This window comes from Dreissena polymorpha, chromosome 1, assembly GCF_020536995.1.
Source record: "Dreissena polymorpha isolate Duluth1 chromosome 1, UMN_Dpol_1.0, whole genome shotgun sequence".
In the NCBI taxonomy this organism is placed as follows: domain Eukaryota; kingdom Metazoa; phylum Mollusca; class Bivalvia; order Myida; family Dreissenidae; genus Dreissena; species Dreissena polymorpha.
In genome coordinates, this window is record NC_068355.1 from 77648696 (window position 1) to 77667381 (window position 18686).

At 37.1% G+C, this 18686-nt stretch overlaps 2 protein-coding genes across 7 annotated transcripts in view; both read left to right on the top strand.

Annotated features, from left to right (window-relative positions):
• The window catches only part of LOC127836334 (uncharacterized), a 493739-nt gene extending 486365 nt beyond the window's left edge, over positions 1-7374 (top strand). The window contains exon 21 of one of the 3 annotated variants that reach the window (XR_008028727.1): positions 7162-7374. The gene's annotated coding sequence lies outside the window, so the exon portion shown is untranslated. The remainder of the gene's footprint in view (positions 1-7161) is intronic. The other 2 variants (XR_008028716.1, XR_008028731.1) reach the window with 2 other exon arrangements.
• The window catches only part of LOC127836523 (beta-adrenergic receptor kinase 2-like), a 417424-nt gene that overhangs the window by 14649 nt on the left and 384089 nt on the right, over positions 1-18686 (top strand). The gene's annotated exons all lie outside the window — the stretch shown is intronic.

Sequence of the window (18686 nt, forward strand, 5' to 3'; positions counted from 1 at the left end):
ATACCTCCCGCAAAAGGAATCTGTTACGGATACAAGCCAAAAGACCCTCCGCGCGTGCAGAAGGCAGCATGATGCCACCTCATTAGAATATTCTTGCGAAATCTACTGATAATTTACGATTCCTTATTCTATGAAATGGTTTACCGCACAGAATAACTCGAAGTAAATCGGGAATCTGACTCGGTTTTGAAATAAGCGTTTTGATTGATTCACGAAAATCGGTCTACCAATGGAAATCGACGTTACGAAACGGTTTTATCTCTCAAAAAATATGACGAACAAGTCAAAATCACTTCACTAATAACACCAAAAGAACACGATAAAATCATGTTTTTGCCTCCGTGGTACAACACAAAAGAACTTGAAAGTGATGTGAACAACAAGTGGCTATGGGAATTGCTCTATTTAAGAGACTCTCGCGGAGAGAAATGGGGAAATGGGTTTAAAAAAACACTGCGGGTAGCGCATATTGCAATGCTTTCCACAGGATTTTTGTCAGGCGCCCCGGGGCTGCTAGGGGTGGTTATTATAACTCTAGTCAGTCCAAATTGTTAAAGATGTCAAAAGTTATCTGTTTAAGATGTCATATGATTTTTTTTTAATTTAACGTGTCAATTCACATTCTGTGGTGCGTTATAACTCAAAGAAAAACAGTGTCAAAAGACGTCATTTGGTGCGCTATGACTCTTCAAGAAAATCACCCAGTCATTTAAAAATAAATACATTTTTTTATATTGTTTAATTGTTTTAAAACTTTCCCGCACAGATAGTAAAATCCCGACTCGAACGATTCCCCAATGCATCCGTTTCAACCCAACTCTATTACTGTATTCTTACTACTTTTCAAGTTTCTATTTATTACCCGATAATCCCGTTTATTCCGTTTTTATAAATCACTTTCTGGTAAATATTTACGATGAAAGCTCTCAATTATTTCTTTAACACAAACCTTGCCATTTTTCTATAGTATCAAATAAATTTTAAGTGGCTAAGTAATTAATTGTTTACCACTTGCAATTAATTTCTCATATTAATTAAGAGTCATAGGTAACACTTGTTTACAGTAAAAAGGTGTGATGATGATGCCCGAAACCGTCTTTAGTGTACTGTACTGTACTAGTTACCGGTTTTATATTACGTAAATGGTTTAACTTCTTACTAATCAAGCTGCGATAAACTTACTTTGTGCCCGACGTCAATCAAAAATAATTGTCGATAGTTAACCCCGCCCTCATAAGCATTCGCGTAACTGATTGGACAATGAACATCACAGTTTGACGACAGGAAAGTTACCTGATACATCCTTGTCAGCATTTAAATGACTGTGTAATGTGGCTAGAATAATCAATACGCGTGTCTTATCAGTGGATTGTCCATTACCCCATGTGGTGTTTATGGCGATTACTTGTGACCGAGTACATACCGAGTGCTCTTTTAAAACAGGGAATATTGATGAACTGATAGAGAAACCTTGATTTTGTTGGACAATCTCCACTTTCTTTTACTGAAAAATACACTCATGGAAAATTTCAAGCGCCCCGGGGACTCTGATTTCGAAATTCAAGCGCCCCGGCGAGGGATCGTTAAATGGCTTGTGGAAAGCCCTGATATTGTGATATCTTTTTCAAAACGATCAAATAAGAATCAAATGGGAAAAAGGCGTTAAAGACTCACGCCGAGGACGTTACGCTTGTGAAAAATTACTGGACGTTGAAATCAAATCATTAGAAAATAACTAGATAAGATATACAAACAAATTACTTAAAAATACAAGACAAAATGTTTTGCTATAACATGTTCATTTATCTATATTATACTGTAAATATTTGCATATAGTTTAGAAAGTTTAGTGTTATCTTAAAGATTTTGCCTATCACATTTTATCTTAATGAAATTTTAGAGAAATAGATTGTGATATTTTCTAGCCAAACTGTTTTTGTCTGTTTTGAATCACTTAAAAATACAGGTGTCTTTATGCTCAGGAGAAGTGATTTCTTTGTTTCAAATAAGCTAAAATGCAGGAGCTAATTCCGGGGGCCTCCGGCCCACTGGACCATACCGGGGGCCTTTCAGCCCCCTGGCCCCCAGGTTTTTTTTCAGGCTTTTTCAACCTTCCTCACTTTTTGCCATGTTTGTATTTATATTGATCAAACGCTAATCCAAACAAAATAACTGTGTAAACTGATTTTTTAGAACCTTTATAACCCCAGTTAACAAACTTTCAAAGTACAACAATTTAAAAAAAACATAATAGGTCTTACATGTACTGCTACGAAAAACAACTTCATTAAAAAAAATTAATTGCAGCTTATTAAATAAAAACACTGATTCTAGAAACTGGATGTATTATAATAAGTGCATTAACATGCTGAGGTAAGGCAAACACTGACATTCCAAAAAGTATTTTAAGTCCAGGACATTCGGTCACTGGACTTAAAAACGTACAGGACTAGACTGGGATAAAGGACCGATCTGTCATGTCACCGACAAAAAGTTATTGAAATAGTGATAAATGGAAAACATCACTGAACAATGAACAGAAATAGTGATAAATGGAAAACATCACTGAACAATGAACAGAAATAGTGATAAATGGAAAACATCACTGAACAATGAACAGAAATAGTGATAAATGGAAAACATCACTGAACAATGAACAGAAATAGTGATAAATGGAAAACATCACTGAACAATTAACACCACATCACAACACACAGAGTTTTCTAAAGAAAAATATAAGAACCAAAAATTTGTTAAAAACAATGCTATTTCCCAATTGAAAATTCAATGAATGTATACTGGTATGCAAATTGCTGTTAAAACAAATGTTTTCAGATACTGATAGTGAAGTGTGGCAGTGACTGAAGAATGTAAATAAATTATTTTTACACAAAACAATCACATTTAAACTTGTAGGAATCAATGAATTACCTAAAACAACAGAACACACATGGGGCATCAATTACATAATTTGACAGATTATGTTAAAGCACAAAGCAACAGGGTTGGCATATTGACCGGTCAATTGAGTATTGACCGGGCCGGTCAATAAAGAAATCTAGGCAAGAATACATGACAAGTAAGGGTTGTGTCAAAAAGGTGCCATTAAGGCCCTATTATCAGTTTTGGGTGCCCCAATCTGTATAGGTGAGAAGACTGTGGGGACAGTGGGGCATGAGGAACAAACATTGAATATACTTATGATAATTCACATCATTCGTGTGTCATATTATTAATCTTGTTGAACCAAGAATTATCTGAACATTCACTGAAAATCCAATTGACCGGCTTTGACTAATTCGCAAAATTTGAGAGTTGACCTACAAATTGCATGAACAGGTATACAATAGTGGGTATTTATAGCTTAAGACATTATTGGCAATATGTCTGTTTAATTTATATTATCAATATTGTTCAATTAAGCATGGAATATTAATCAAACTTCGAGGTGAATTTCAATTGACCAGTATTTACCAGTAATGACCACTTCGGGAGTATTGACTGGGGTGGTTTTAACCGGTAAAAACCGCCAGTTAAAACCGGGGGAGGTTGATTGGTGCCAACCATGCAAAGCAACGATCAGAATTTAGAAAATTTCATTGACAATATTGCCCTGTTGCAAAATTATATGACAGCACAAATTAAACTATTATGGGAAACTTTAATAAGAATGAATTGATATTACCCCAACTACATGATCTGAGTTGCAGAATGTGTTTTTATTTAACAGTAAAAATACTAAATATACATGTATTTACTCGCATAGTAGAAAGTGTTCCGTGCGCATTTGGGGTAACATTTCATGACTGTTTACAAAAACATACATACATTTTACTGCTCATATTTCATTTAAGTTCTCTTTTATTTTCTGGTGTTTGTTATATGAAATAAATAAACATTTGCTATTGAATAATTTGCCGGACATTTGGACAGTCATCATAGCATTTTCAATCAGACCTGTCTTAAAAATGTTGCTAAGGTCCGATGGTCTGGCACTTTAGGGAATGTCTGCACACAGCCACCCAATATCAGTCTTTAAGATTGCTGCACTAGATTGTTGTATCAGATTTGAGGTTGAAGATATGTTTGGCAGGAACTGAACAGTTTGGCATTATGCTGCATACAAAATTATCCCCTCTTTAATTCCATGTTACACTTTGGACAAGAAGTTACTTTGAACATTGTTCTAATATTTATTAGCAGAGCTCTGGGGAAACCAACCTTAATGCACTTAGGTAAAGTATCATCCTACATGAGCTTCAGTGGCTAATCAGGGACAATACTTTTATCTATGCCATTTTTTTATACAAAAATCCCTCAATGAGTTTTAGTGGAAATGGTTGTCCCCGATAAGCCTGTGAGGACTGCACAAGTTTATTTAACCCTTTGCATGCTGGGAAATTTGTCGTCTGCTAAAATGTCGTCTGCAGAATTTCTAAAATTAGCATTTTCTTCGATTTTTTTTCCAAGAATATTATCAGAAAACCAAACAGTTTAGATCCTGATGAGACGCCACGTTCTGTGGCGTCTCATCTGGATCCAAACTGTTTGCAAAGGCCTTCAAAAATCGGTTCCCGCACTGAAAGGGTTAAATTGATTGATACTTGATCATTGATGCACATTCATTAAGGCTGTTTTGCCCTGAGAACAGCTAACGTATGTCAGTTGTTTTCAAAACAATTGCTGACATTCAAGAGGCACTCTGATGGTACATGGAGGCCCTTGACAACATTATAGACATGTCAGAAGTTCATTTGCAGAGAATTTATATGTAATCATCATTAAAGCGATCGATTTTTTATTTGGAAGGAAACAAAATTATGTCAATTATTGCCAGAAATGCCATCACTGATGATGTTCATGGTATGGGTAAATGTTTAGTTGATTATTATTATTATATAGTAACACAATTGTTTTTTTTGCAGAATCAATTTCTATGATCTGAAATGATTTGTACATAAAAACAAAACATGTGAAATAGTATTTATTCAAGAGAAATATCAAAAAGCCTTGTTTAATTAAAACAAATATTACATGATAGATGTCTTAGTAACGCATTGCATAATTGCTTGGTCCGTGTAATATTGCATGCAAGCACAGATAGGCCGACATGCAGTGGAATCTTGGCAGGATGCTGTGGTATTTGATATTGTTGGACACTGGATCCTGTGAAAATTTCCATGATGATGATAATTGAATTGTTGATAGAGTTCCATGAAATGATGTTAGCATTTTGAACTTTCCCAAACATGTGTTAAACGTCAACTTAAAGTGAAAAGCAGGGAATTGAGTGCAAATATTGCACCAATAAATTATTGTATTTTTGTTTTTATGCCCCAGGTAGTGTGGCATATAGCAGTTGAACTGTCAATCAGTCCGTCCTTCGTCTGTCCGTCCGTCTGTCTATCCGTCCGAAAACATTAACATAATGGCCATAACTTTTGCAATATTGAAGATAGCAACTTGATATTTGGCATGTATGTGTATCTCATGGAGCTGCACATTTTGAGTGGTGAAAGGTCAAGGTCATTCTTCAAGGTCAAAGGTAAAAAAAAAACAAATCCAAGGGAAGTAACAAGCTTTGAAGGGAGATAATTTCTATTTATCATTTGGCAGGTACAGATCATTTTCACAAGGGAAATAATGCATTGTGTTTCTGACAAACACATCTCTTGTTTAATAAAATATTTGACTTTACAAGGGTCAATATCGAAACCATTTTAACTGATACAAATTAGCACAATTTATTTAGTTTACTTGACATTTTTATAATTGTTAAAGTAAAATATTACGTCAGTCATCAACATCTTAAACTGTTTGAAAATGAAGCAAATTCCAATAGCATTTTTCCTTATTTGGCTATAGTTAAACCTTGGTAACACTCTAGAGAACACATTTGTTGTGCTATCTTCATGAAACTTGGTTAGAACATTTGTCCCAATTATATCGTGGATAATGGTTCAGGTTGGTTGAAAAAATGGGCGCCAGGGGGCATTGCATTTTTTCCATAAATGGAGATTGTTAAACCTTGTGAACACTTAGAGGCCATGTGTGTTGTTGATCTTCATGAAACTTGTCATATTATTTTTCTTCATTAGATCTTGGGATGAAGCATTTTTTTCTTATACAACTATAGTAAAACCTTGTTCAAACTCTAAAAGTCAAATTTAAAATCCAGACTTTATTGAACATGGTCAGAATTTATTGTGCAATGATATCTTGGATTACTGTTCCGGTAAGTTGTTGAAAAACTTCTTGTTTGCTCATCTAGTACTAAGTTGAAATTGAGCACTTTAGGCTAATAATGTCATTTTAAATTTTGTTACTTCAACAAGAAAAAACTTCCTTTTTTCATGTTACATGAAGGTATAAAATACATCATGTACAAGCTAAAACTACATGTATAAATAACTTAAAGCAGTTCTCCTTAACAACATTTAACTTACACATTGTAGGATAATGTTGACTTATTTATTTAGCAATAATGGTTGATAAGTTGATGCAAGGGAATTAATTTTAATGTCCCCCACTATAGTAGTGGGGGACATATTGTTTTTGACCTGTCTGTTGGTTGGTCTGTTGGTTGGTTGGTCTGTTGGTTGGTTGGTTTGCGCCAACTTTAACATTTTGCAATAACTTTTGCTATATTGAATATAGCAACTTGATATTTGGCATGCATGTGTATCTCATGGAGCTGCACATTTTGAGTGGTGAAAGGTCAAGGTCATCCTTCAAGGTCAGAGGTCAAATATATGTGGCTAAAATCGCTCATTTTATGAATACTTTTGCAATATTGAAGATAGCAAATTGATATTTGGCATGCATGTGTATCTCATGGAGCTGCACATTTTGAGTGGTGAAAGGTCAAGGTCAAGGTCATCCTTCAAGGTCAGAGGTCAAATATATGTGGCCCAAATCGCTTATTTTATGAATACTTTTGCAATATTGAAGATAGCAACTTGATATTTGGCATGCATGTGTATCTCATGGAGCTGCACAATTTGAGTGGTGAAAGGTCAAGGTCATCCTTCAAGGTCAGAGGTCAAATATACGTGGTCCAAATCGCTTATTTTATGAATACTTTTGCAATATTGAAGATAGCAACTTGATATTTGGCATGCATGTGTATCTCATGGAGCTGCACATTTTGAGTGGTGAAAGGTCAAGGTCAAGGTCATCCTTCAAGGTCAAATATATGGGTCAAAATTGCTCATGTAATGTCACTTCTGCAATATTGAAGCTAGCAATTTTATATTTGAAATGCATGTGTATCTCATGGAGCTGCACATTTTGAGTTGTGAAGGGTCAAGGTCAAGGTCATCCTTCAAGGTCAAACGTCATATAGGGGGACATTGTGTTTCACAAACACATCTTGTTAATCCTTGCATTTATTGTATTGTCATTTAAATGTTAAGTTATGTGACTCACACAAAAGATAAACTGCATGTTCTAAGTACGCAATCAACTTGGCATTGTCTTAATAAATTCACTTAAGGTTTTATTGTGTTCTACCTTAAAATATTGCATGCAATGATGCCAAAAACTTAAGATTAAAAGGTATTAAATGTTGAAGGACTTATTAAATTGCCATCACTGATCGCCTGATATTTAGAGTTGTTAAGTAACGTGTCAGCAATTCAATAAAAATAATGTATTCCAATGCAAAATCGTTTGCATAAAATAAGTATTTTATAACATTTACCATGAACCTTAAATTAAATATATATCACAATAAAAGTAGAATATGTTATCAGTGCTCCAGCTAGGCCTAAATCGAAGGGCGCGGCGCCCTGCCCTCACGAACCTCCGCCCTGCCCCCCGAACCTCCGCCCTGCCCCCCCCCTCAATTTTTTTTTTTTTACATATGATTATTCATAAATCTCTTATTACATTGTAATTAGTTTAATCCTCATTGTAGACATTATATTTGAATGGTTTAATAATAATGGGAATAACACAATTATTTATAACATATAAATTAACATGCAATAGGAAGCATTCCAGAAACACCCGCGCGCTCGAACATGCCCTTTTCACAAAATATTGCGCGTCGAAAGTGCCCTTTTGACAAAAAAGCCCCCTTGCCATTTTCAAATCTTAGCTGGAGCACTGTGTTATATTACAGTACAGCCAAAGCGGCACAAACATAATCCGCAGCTACGCCACGGCCAGATTATTAGTCCGCGGCGGCCGAATCGTGTGTTCACGCGGCGTATCGCCGTGGCACTCGGCATCGATCCGCGCAACGACGCCGAGTCTGTATTAACCTCGCGTACTTTCGCGGAGTAAATCCGCCGCATACGTACGCGGCGGATCGAGTGAAAAGATATCCACCTACATGTACATACATGTATGTGTAGCGTAGAATTAATTACGCGCAACTGTTTATGTTTCGTTCGATTATCATTATTATATTTGTAATCCGAAACACACTTCAGAATTTTAATGCTTATGCGACCTTTGGCTAATTCTAGCGTCAAATAAATAGTGCTAAAATATCCTTTGTTTCATAAAAAGCGCGCGAAAATTATGCAGACATGTAGAACGTCGTTTGGAAAGTTTGGGTGTATTTTGTGTTGTATAAATACATGAACATCACGTCAGGCGTAAATCGCGTGTTCAGTGGAGACAAGAAATATCTTTTAAAAAGATATACGGCGTTGATTGTGGTCGATGTTTATGAACGATCAAAAGTTATCTCTATGAGATAAAAAGTAGCGGATGCCTTTTTCTGCGCAGTTCTTAGCTACATCATAAGCAAATCAATTACGGGGTGTTGCGCCAGATTTCGTGGCTTATTTTGCTTTATGTGATATTATTACTCAGATATCTATATTTACAGAATAGAAAAACACAAGAAACATGAAAATAAACGATTGCATATAGGTCAGCCGGCAATACTCGAATCTTATTTAATTGCATAATTATAGTATAGTGAATTATTGTGCTCATGCTTAATAAACTGGTCTAAATGGATAAATATTTCTAATTATTTTTATCAAAATTGGTCCTTATCATGCAAATGTTGAAACCATATTAAAAATCGATGATTGACATACCACAATAATATCGCCGAATATCTTTATTTAGTATCTTTCTGATCAAAACAGACTTCAGTGCTCCAGCTAGGCCTAAATCGAAGGGCGCCGCGCCCTGCCCTCCCGAACCTCCGCCCTGCCCCCCCGAACCTCCGCCCTGCCCCCCTCCCCCCTAAAAAAAATAAAAAAAAAAAAAAATTTTTTTTTTTTTTTTTTACATATGATAATTCCTAAATCTCTTATTACATTGTTATTAGTTTAATCATCATTGTAGACATTATATTTGAATGGTTTAATAATAATGGGAATAATACAATTATTTATAACATATAAATTAACATGCAATAGGAAGCATTCCAGAAACACCCGCGCGCTCGAACGTGCCCTTTTTACAAAATACTGCGCGTCAAAAGTGCCCTTTCGACAAAATACTGCGCGTCAAAAGTGCCCTTTTAACAAAAAACCCCCCCTGCCCTTTTCAAATCCTAGCTGGAGCACTGAGACTTCAAGTGCAAAAAGTTTACGAGACGGTGTTTATATAAAGATTTCTGCAACTGACCGCAAACTGACCTTGATACCTTGCGGATTGGAATGCAATGCATTACAGTCAGTACGTTATTGTCAGTAAGACCGGTGTAACACAATGATCGCAACCCCTTCTGCGAACTCCGGTGATGAACTGTATATAAACTCTGACTTTCACAAATGGCCGCGAGTTGACCCGAAACGTCGCGGGTTGAAATGCAATGCAAGTAAGAACTAAATATGACAACATAGCTACTAGTATAAACGCTTTTGCGCTGGTAATTCTCTGAAAATAAAAGGTGAACACACACACTGTATTTATGTCGAAAATTGATTGTAAAACTGTTCTATCTATTGAGCCTTTTCATTAGAGATAAAATTGTTTCATGCAGTAAAACAGTGTTACAAAGACGCGGATATGTTTCCAATGTTATGGTGTTATACTCAAATCAGCCAATGGAATAAATGAAGTGTATTCATTCGTACCTAGCCGCGGGAAATTTTATTTGAGTATTATTGGACACTTACAAAGGTCAAGTCAGGGTGAAAAGCTGGCTTAATACAGCTTACGCCGAAAAAAAAACGCCCCGATTAGACGTTATTTCATCATCTCTATAAATAGTAACAAATGCCCAAATGTATTTGATACTTAAGGAAACATCGAGAATGTTTGTGTATCGTAAATATTTACCAGCATTTGCTTTAAAACTGGAATATACTGGGATTATCGGGTAATTAGTAGCGATATAAACTGTATAATATGAACAAAATAAAACGTGTTTATATACGCATATTCAAACAATAGTTGTAATAAGCTGATAATTTACAAAACTACAAATACTTCGTCACCGTCTTGATTATTGATGTGGCTTCAAACTGCTAATTTTCTCAGCTAAAATATAATAGCGGAATCAACATGCAATTAATTTATAAATCCACCATATGCTGGAGCCTTGACCACTTGTATGTGCGAAAACATAATTACGTGACCTTGTTTATGTGTGAAATACATACGCTACGGGCGGGAAACAAACTTAATAATTGGACACATTAACTATGCTTACATGTATATGCTAATACAATCCGCGCACAATAAATTTATTATGATTTTAATTATTATTATAATTGTTCTTTCAAAATTTGTTAACTACATGTACTAATAATTAAAAAAAAAATATTTTATGATCGCATCTACTCGGCGGACAGATGCGAAGTTTCGCGGCGAAATGCGACTTGCCGCCGCATACTGACGCGGCTTCAACGACTGATGCGGCATCGACTCGTTTCGCCTTGCCGGATCGCGAAATACGTTTGTTCCGCTTTGGCTGTACTGTATATATAATATTATATTGAATACATTTATGGAGAAAATTTGATCACTACAATTGACATATGGGCATTTTCAACCCTTATATTAAAGAATGTTGTGTTATCATTTTAAACTTGATGCAATGTTAACGAATGGCTTCAATAATACACATGTCATAATATACTCATTTCAATGTTTCAGACAATTACTCCTTTATGTTTGACATTTTGCTGTGCAATGTGTATAAATAAATGAATAAAACATAATCATGTGCAAAGCATGACGGATCTATTCTACAAGGCAGCTTGATATTTCTAGTTAAGACACATCAGTATTATCTGCATTTTTATGCTCCCACAAAATTAATTTTGGGGAGACCATATAGTCGCCTCTTTGTCTGTCCATGTGTGCGTCTGTCTGTCTGTCCGTCCGTCCGTGCACACTTTTTGTCCAGGCTAATTCTCAGCAACTTATGTCCGGAATTCAATGAAACTTTATGGGAAGCTTCACTACCAAGAGGAGAAAAAATGTAAAATGTACATCAAGGGATTTGCACCCACCCATAATTTTTTAGCTCACCTGATTGCTCAGGTGAGCTTTTGTGATCAGTCTTTGGCCGTCATCTGTGCGTCCGTCTCTACATTTGTTTGTAAACACTCTAGAGGCCACATTTCTTGTCCGATCTTCATGAAACTTGGTCAGAAGCTTTGTCCCAATGATACCTTGGTCTTCTTGGAATCTGGGTCATGCCGGGTCAAAAACTAGGTCACTAGGTCAAAAAAAAGAAAAACCTTGTAAACACTGTAGAAGTCACATTTCATGCCCAATCTTCATGTTACTTTGTCAAAATGTTTGTCTTAATGATATGTTGGATGAGTTAAAAAGTGATTTCGGCCTTTTGAAAAACATGGCCCCCAGTGGGCAGGGCAGTTTTCCTTATTTGGCTATAGAGAAACCTTGTAAACAATTTAGAGGCCACATTTCTTTTCCAATCTTCATGAAACTTGGTCAGAAGCTCTGTCCCAATGATACCTTGGTCGAGTTAAAAACTGGGTCATGCTGGGTCAAAAATTAGGTCACTAGGTCATGGCTTAAAGTGTTCGTTTTTTTTTTAAGCCCCAGAGGTCGATCTCTCAATTCGTCCAGAACTGATGAGAAAGTTGGGGGGAGGGGGGTTGGGGTAGGTGGTCCGCTGGTCTGCAAATATTTAAATCGAAACCGAGATCTAAAGAATCTTTAAAAAGAGGCGTATCTGCATGTATAACACATGTGCGAATTGGAGTCGATAGCCATGGCCACTAAAGGGGCCAGTTTAACAGATAAGTGATAATAAACTCCTTCACTTGCACCCGTTCGCTCATTATGCAAATGGTGGAAGTTCCTTGGACGTCCGATAATCTGCATGTACTCTATTTACTAATACACAGCACTTACAACTGTCAACAGTAAATCGGGTTATTCAGACCGTTAACTCCGCCTAAGAGGTACTGTTTTCAATGAAATTCTCAGCGAGTGGCCAATATTGATTTTTCCAGCTGTCAATCAAATTCTTCTTGGTAAGCGCATCAGCCAATCAGGGCTCAGGCAGCCGAATACACGCCAACCCCACATGAAGCTGTATACAATAATATCACAAAGTTTTTATTCAGCATTAAAATATTTAAGTCCACGCTTTCCCCGAGGAAGAATGACGTGATGTTGTACATGAAGTCTAATTTTCGCATGATTTCCATTTGAACACGAAATACACGAAAAATGTTTAATTGTTGCTAGAATTTTCTTAACTTTCCGTGAATTATAAAATCTGGAAATGATTTGAGATAACACGTTTAATTTTACGCATTTGAAAATACTAAAATTGAATAATGTATTTTGTTATATCAATGGCCGTAACACATAATGCAATAAATAGTTAAATAACGTGTTTGAGATTGCCAAACTATGCATATACAGTACAGCCAAAGCGGAACAAACGTATTTCGCGATCCGCGGCGGCAAGGCGAAACGAGTTGATGCCGCGTCAGTCGTTGAAGCCGCGTCAGTATCGGCGGCAAGTCGCATTTCGCAGCGAAACTTCGCATCTGTCCGCCGAGGCATGCCGCCATCCGCAACATGATGCTGAGTCGATGCACATCATGAAATAAAAGATCTTTTTAAAATTATTAGTTACATGTAGTTAACAAATTTTGAGAGAACAATTATAATAATAATTAAAATCATAATAAATTTATTGTGCACAGATTGTAATAGCATATACGTGAAAGCATAGTTAATGTGTCTTTCCAATTAAGTTTGTTTCCCGCCCATAGTGTATGTATTTCACACATAAACAAGTCACGTAATTATGTTTTTGCACATACAAGTGGTCAAGGCTCCAGCATATGGTGGATTTATAAATTAATTGCATGTTGATTTTGCTTTTATATTTAAGCTGGAAAATTAGCAGTTTGAAGACACATCAATAATCAAGACGGTGACGACGTATTTGTTGTTTTGTTAATTATCAGCTTATTATAACTATTGTTTGAATATGCGTATATAAACACGTTTTATTTTGTTCATATTATACAGTTAATATCGCTTCTAATTACCCGATAATCCCGTATATTCCAGTTTTAAAGCAAATGCTGGTAAATATTTACGATACACAAACATTCTCGATATTTCCTTAAGTATCAAATACATTTTGGCATTAGTTACTATTAATAGAGATGATGAAATAATGTCTAATAGGGGCGTTTTTTCCACTGAACACGCGATTTACGCCTGACGTGATGTTCATGTATTTATACAACACAAAATACACCCAAACTTTCCAAGCGACGTTCTACATGTCTGCATAATTTTCGCGCGCTTTTTATGAAACAAAGGATATTTTAGCACTGTTTATTTGAAGCTAGAATTTGTCAAAGGTCGCGTTAGCATTTAAATTCGGAAGTGTGCTTTGGATTACAAATTATAGAATGATAATCGAACGAAACATTAACAGTTGCGCGTAATTAATTCTACGCTACACATACATTAATGTACATGTAGGTGGACATCTTTTCACTCGATCCGCCGCGTAGGTATGCGGAGGATTTACTCCGCGAAAGTACGCGAGGTTAATACAGACTCTGCGTTGTTGCGCGGATCAATGCCGAGTGCCACGGCGATACGCCGCGTGAACACACGATTCGGCCGCCGCGTACTAATAATCTGGCCGTGGCGTAGTCGCGGATTATGTTTGTGCCGCGTTGGCTGTACTGTATATTAGTCTACGTGCATTAATGACCTGACAAGTTATATTGCGATTTGGAATGAAGTGTACACAGTAAAATTTAAATAAAGACGCGTTTTTATTCACCGAAATTCCCTTTCACTTAGCCAAACTTTTCTGAAAGGAGGTACATGTAACATTTTTAATTCAGTCGTTGATTTGTCGTCATTACTAAATATGAACAGTGCTCTTAGCGCTCAAATCGCGTCACGTGATTTACGCATGTTCAATGGGAATTCCCCCATCCCACAATTAAATTTTTAGCTCACCTGAGCGATAGCTCGAGGTGAGCTATTGTGATCACTCAGCGTCCGGCGTCCGTCCGTCCGTCCGTCTGTAAACAATTTGTAAACATCTTCTTCTACTAAACCATTGAGCCAATTTCAACTAAATTTCATGTGGAGCATCCCTAGGTCATGGGACAAAAGAATTGTTAAAAAAAATTTGATCACATAACCAAGATGGCTGCCATGACCATATATGGTAAAAACCTTAAAAAATCTTCTTGTCAGAAACCGCTCATCAGATTTTCAAAAAATTTCACAGGGATGACCTTTGAGGGCTCCCCTGAAAAAGTTGTTCAAAGAAATTTGATTCGTCAAAAAACATGGCCGCAGGAGCTCGTTGAACTTTGCATGTTTATTCGTTTTTGCCTATTTTGTGAAAACTTTCAAAAATCTTCCACATTTTTTGTCCGATCCTTTCCAAATTTGCACAGTGTCTTTATATCAATGAGGACACAAACCCTACAAAAAATGAGCATTATTGGTCCATGAAGTACAGAATATCCTCCCCTTGAATTGAGAAAATGGTGTTTATGCAATAAAGTCCAAATTTTTCATCCAATTCTTTCCAAACTTGTAAGGATTTAGCATGGTTCAAACAAGGGAAACAACTACTGGTTTATGCATGTTCTTTTTATTACAGATTTGCCTCCCTTTAATTCATTCAAAATCTCATTTTACAGCAGAGATTCCAAATCTGACTTGTAAATGAGCCCCATATTTACTGCCAGTGCTATGTTACCTTTTCCCATTTGATCATTCTTAAGTATTGGTCTTGTAATGCTGCTACTGCTACTGCTACTGCTACTGCTACTACTACTACTACTACTACTACTACTACTACTACTACTACTACTACTACTACTACTACTTCTACTACTACTACTACTACACTACTACTTCTACTACTACTACTACTACTACTACTACTACTACTACTACTACTACTACTACTACTACTACTACTACTACTACTACTACTAGTACTACTACCACCACCACCACCACCACCACCACCACCACCACGTCTACTATTACTACTTCTACTACTACTGCCACTACTACTACTACTTTTACCACTACTACTACTACTACTACTACTACCACTACTACTACTACTACTACTACTACTACTACTACTACTACTACTACTACTACTACTACTACTTCTACTACTACTTCTACTACTACTACTACTTCTACTACTACTACTACTACTACTACTACTACTACTACTACCACCACCACCACCATTCACAGTGACAAAAAACGTATTCACACAATGGCTGCTACTACAACTTATAGCCCATATAGGGGGGCATGCATGTTTTACAAACAGCCCTTGTTTCTATGGGATTTCAACCACAACTGTTCATGTTTATCTCCGACACATATTTTTAGGTCACCTGTCATGAAGTGACACGGTGAGCTTATGTGATCGTGTGATGTCCGGCGTCCGTTGTGTGTGCCTGCGTGTGTCCGTGCATCCGTCCGTCAACAATTTGTTTGTGTAGACAGTAGAGGTCACAGTTTGCATCCAATCTTGATGAAATTTGGTCAAAATGTTTATCTTGATGAAATCCGGTTTGGGATTGTATTTGGGTTATCTGGGGTCAAAAACAAGGTCACTAGGTCAAATAATAGAACAACCTTCTGTAGACAATAGAGGTCACAGTTTTCATCCAATCTTTATGAAATTTGGTCAGAATGTTTATCTTGATGAAATCTGGGTTGGGATTTTATTTGGGTCATCTGGGGTCAAAAACTAGGTCACTAGGTCAAATAATAGAAAAACCTTGTGTAGACATTAGAGATCACAGTTTTCATCCAACCTTTATGAAATTTGGTCAGAATTCTTGATGAAATCTGGGTGGGATTGTATTTGGGTCATCTGGGGTAAAAATCTAGGTCAAAAAATTGAAAAACCTTGTGTTGACAATAGAGGTCACAGTTTTCATCCAATATTTATGAACTGTGGTCAGAATGTTTATTTTGATGAAATCTGGATTGGGATTGTATTTGGGTCATCTAGAGTCAGGAACTAGTCATAGAAAAACATTGTGTAGACAATAGAGGTCATAGTTTTCATCTGATCTTAATGAGTCAGGTGAGCGATTCAGGGCCATCATGGCCCTCTTGTTATATTCACTTGTGTAAAATGGCGGACGTCAATATTGGCCGTATTTTAGTTTTGAAAATAGAAATCGTAATAATACTGGATTATCGGGGTAATGGATAGAGTTGGAACATGTACCTATATTAAACTTCTGAAATAAAAGTGGGACTTCAAAATTTATGTCTGGGACGTCCAAAATTTTAGGCTTGGAAGTCAGGACTTCCAACTTTTAAAAGCTAACGGAAGCACTGCAGATGACCTATTGATTTTCAGGTCACTAGGTCAAAGGTCACGGTGACTTGACACAGTAACATGGTTTCCGGTTGATAACTCAAGAAAGCTTACGCCTAGGATCATGAAACTTCATACGTACATTGATCATGACTGGCAGATGACCCCCTATTGATTTTCAGGTCACTAGGTCAAAGGTCAAGGTCACAGTGACAAAAAACATATTCACACAATGGCTGCCACTACAACTGACAGCCCATATGGGGGGCATGCATGTTTTACAAACAGCCCTTGTTCATAAAAACTTATAGTTATCAAATAATCTCCATGAAAGAAATAAAAAACTAGAAATGGTGCGGCAGAGGCCGACGCGTATCCCGACGCCGCATGTTTGACCCAGGCGCGCCCCAGGGTTGGTAATGGGGCCATGCATAGTTGAGATTGACCGTATTGTCGCAAGAGAGGTTCAGTATCAATTTGAAGTGAATAGGTGTAGAAATGAAGAAATTATAGTAAAAGGCAATTTTGGGTGGGCGTGGCCTATGTGGCCGGGGCGCCCAAGGGTTGGTAATGGGTCCATGCATAGTTGAGATTGACCGTATTGTCATAAGAGATGCTCAGTATCAATTTGAAGTAAATCGGTGCAGAAATGGAAAAGTTAATATAAAATAATGAGTGAAAATCTCTGACCCGGCCCCGCCCCAACCCCCATAACTTTTGACCCAGGGGTCAGATAAAAATTCCGTCACTGTCACCGTCGCACATATGCTCATAGCTACCATGTCTGTAAGTTGCAAGGTTCTAGTGCTAATAGTGTAGGAGGAGCAGGTGGCCAGGACGGACAGACAGACGCACATCACCACAATATCCCCACTTTTTTTCCAAAAAACGTGGGGATAATAAAGCAATTTTCCTTTTCAATGAGCTTTACATCCTGAAAAAAGTTAACTTATTATCCCCACGCTTTTCTGATAAAAAGTGGGGATTATGTGGTTATCCCCGCCGTTTGTCTGTTCGTCCTGGCCACTATCTCCTCCTAAACTATAAGCACTAGAATCTAGAAACTTACACACATGGTAGCTATGAGCATATGTGCGATGGTGCCCTATTTTGGAATTTTGATCTGACCCCTGAGTCAAAAGTTATTGGGGTTGGGGTGGGGTAGGGTCAGAGATTATCCTGCAACAGCGATTCAAATAATGCTCATAACTACTGTGTCCCTTCAGATATTGCTGTCATATTTGGTATGCATGTGTATCTAGACAACACCTTTCCATGATGCGCAAACAATTTTTTACCCTTGTGACCTTGACCTTGAACTTTAGGTCAGTGTTCAGGTTTCGAAATCTGGGACCGTGTTTGAAAAAGGCTCATACCTACTGTGTCCCTTTAGATATTGCTTTCATATTTGGTACGCATGTGTATCTTGACAACACCTTTCCATGCGCATGAAATTTTTTAACTAGAGGTCCGTGTTCAGGTTTCAAAATCTGCTTAGCCGCGATTCAAAAAAAAAATCATAACGTCTGTGTCCCTTCAGATATTGCTTTCATATTTGGTACCCATGTGTATCTGGACAAGACCTTTCCATGCACATAAAATTGTTGACCCCTACCTTGACCTTGAACTTAGGGTCTGCGTTTAGATTTTGAAATTTATTATGTGGTTATCTTCGCCATCTGTCCGTCCTGGCCACTATCTCCTCCTACACTATTAGCACAAGAACCTTGAAACTTACACTCATCATGGTAGCTATGAGCATATGTGCGACAGTGCACTATTTGAAATTCTGATCTGACTCCTGGTTCAAAAGTTATGGGGTTGAGGTGGGCCCGGGTCAGAGATTTTTACTTATTTTTTATGCCCCTGAAGGAGAGCATAATAGTGATCAGGACCGTCCATCCGTCTGTCCTTCCGTCACACT